Here is a 2500-nt window from a genome sequence, read left to right on the forward strand (position 1 = left end):
TTTGTTTTCTCTCTCCCTTTCTCTTTTTCCCATCTTTCTTTATTATTTTCTTTCTTTTTGTTCTTTCTCCTTTTCTCATCTTTATCGTATTCTTTATTTTCTCTCTTTCGTTTTCTTTCCTGTTTTTTTTTCTTGTTCTCTTACTTTTTATTCTTCCTTTTTCTTTTTCTCATCTTTCTTTCTTTGTTTTTCTTTGTTTTTCCTCTTCTCTCTCTCTCTCTCTCTCTCTTATTCTCTTTTCCTCTTTTCCTTTTATCTTTTTATTTTTTCTCTTCCTTTCTTCTCTTCTTATTTCTTTCCTCTCTTTCTCCTTTTCTTTCTTCTTTCTTTCTTATTCTCTTACTTTTTCTCTCCCCCTATCTCCCTTTTCCTTTTTCCTTCTTATTCTTTTCTTTTTCTTTTTTTCCTCTTCTTTTCGTATGTCCATGTTTTATTCTGTTTTCTCTCTCTCTCTCTCTCTCTCTCTCTCTCTCTCTCTCTCTCTCTCTCTCTCTCTCTCTTCTCTCTCTTTTTATTCTCTCTCTTCTCTCTTTTTTCTCTTTCTCTTTCTCTTTCTCTTTCTCTCTTCTCTTTTCTTTTCTTTCTCTCTTTTTCTTTCTCTTTCTCTCTTTCTTCTTTCTTTCTCTCGTCTCTCTCTCTCTCTCTCTCTCTCTCTCTCTCTCTCTCTCTCTCTCTCTCTCTCTCTCTCTCTCTCTCTCTCTCTCTCTCTCTCTCTCTCTCGTACAAAATGTAAGTGAAGTTTTAATGTATCAAGTCTCCTCTTTGTCTATATAGAATCTAAACCTCTTTGTCTATTGTTTAATCTTCCTTTGTCTCTCTCTCTCTCTCTCTCTCTCTCTCTCTCTCTCTCTCTCTCTCTCTCTCTCTCTCTCTCTCTCTTTTTTCGATTTTTTTCCTTTTTTTTCAGTTACTCTTTTCTTTTTTACTGTTTTCTGATTTTTTTCTTTCTTTTTTTTACTTTTTTTCCCTTTCAAATAATATGGTCTTATTTTTCGATTTTCTTCTTTCCATTTCTTTTTTTTTCTTCTTCTTCTTCTTCTTCTTCTTCTTCTTCTTCTTCTTCTTCTTCTTCTAGTATTTCTACCTTTAAAACTACTATTTCTACCTACAACACCACTATTTCTACCCACAAAGCTACTATTTCTACCCACAAAAGGACTATTTTTACTCAGCTATTTCCACCCACAAACCACAACAAATCCCATTACAAAAGGATCGAACACCAAGAGACACAGATTCGAATCCTCTACACGAGTTGAAATAGGTTCCACTAAGCTTGGGATTCGGGGCGAGATAATGATAACCAACCCGAGCCTCTCCTCCAATCACCTCCCTCGTGGGTCCTCCTAGCCGGCCAATGGGAGGGCGAGAACCGCGTGACGTCAGCAAGGCGGTCAGTGCGAGGCTGTGACGTCATCAGGGTGCTGGGGGAGGGTAGTGGTGGTGGTGGTGGTGGTGGTGGTGGTGTGTGTGTGTGTGTGTGTGTGTGTGTGTGTGTGTGTGTGCTATATTTGTTAGTGTGTGGTCTTTTTTTACTACTACTACTACTACTACTACTACTACTACTACTACTACTGCTTCTGCTGCTACTACTGCTACCACTGCTACTGCTACTGCTACTTCTACTACTACTACTACTACTACTACTACTACTACTACTACTGCCACTGCTGCCACTGCCACCACCACTACTACTACTACTACTACTACTACTACTACTACTACTACTACTACTACTTCTTCTTCTTCTTCATCTTCTTTTACTTCTATTCCTATTTCTACTTGTTTTATCACCACCACCACCGCCATTACTATTACTACTACTACTACTACTATTACTACTACTACTAGGAAGCCACACTTAATACCCTAACAGAGAGAGAGAGAGAGAGAGAGAGGCAAAGGAACGGATGAATATAAGGGTAATTTTTGACCAATCAGCTTCTTCTCTCCCCTGATGACGTCACGGGGGATCTGTGACGTCATTGGCTCTTGTGATGACCATATGATTGCTACGATTCATCTTCTGCTTCGTGACCGTGTGCGTGTGTGCGTGCGTGCGTGTGTTGCAAAGGAAGAGGAGATGTAATTTGCCTTCTTGTCCGTGTCTGTATGTCTGTGTGTAAAGGAGGAGGAGGAGGAGGAGAAGAAGAAGGAGGGACGTAACTTTTTTATTCAATTTTTATTCGTTTTTCTTTCGTTTTCTTTTCTTTATTTTTATTTTTGCAAGGGAGTCTTTGATAAATGTAGAAATATATGTTTTTAGTCGGAGATCCTTAAAACCCACGTATTTTAGGCAGTTTAGGTTGTATTAAACATTTTGGATATAAACCCTTTCAGTATTCCATGACGCGTTTCCATATTCATTCTGGTTAATATTTGGTGATTTTATACAGCTTCAGAAACTCATGTGGGGGATTAAAATAGTGAAGACTCTGGCCATTAACCCCTTCAGCACCATGACGCGTTTCCATATTCATTCTGGTTAATATTTGGTGAT

General features: G+C 38.4%; 1 protein-coding gene across 1 annotated transcript in view; it reads left to right on the forward strand.

Annotated features, from left to right (window-relative positions):
• Nucleotides 1-2500, forward strand: part of LOC123517937 (serine/threonine-protein kinase SIK2-like) — a 35214-nt gene that overhangs the window by 25117 nt on the left and 7597 nt on the right. The gene's annotated exons all lie outside the window — the stretch shown is intronic.

The sequence above is a fragment of the Portunus trituberculatus genome, chromosome 6 (assembly GCF_017591435.1).
Source record: "Portunus trituberculatus isolate SZX2019 chromosome 6, ASM1759143v1, whole genome shotgun sequence".
Taxonomy (NCBI): domain Eukaryota; kingdom Metazoa; phylum Arthropoda; class Malacostraca; order Decapoda; family Portunidae; genus Portunus; species Portunus trituberculatus.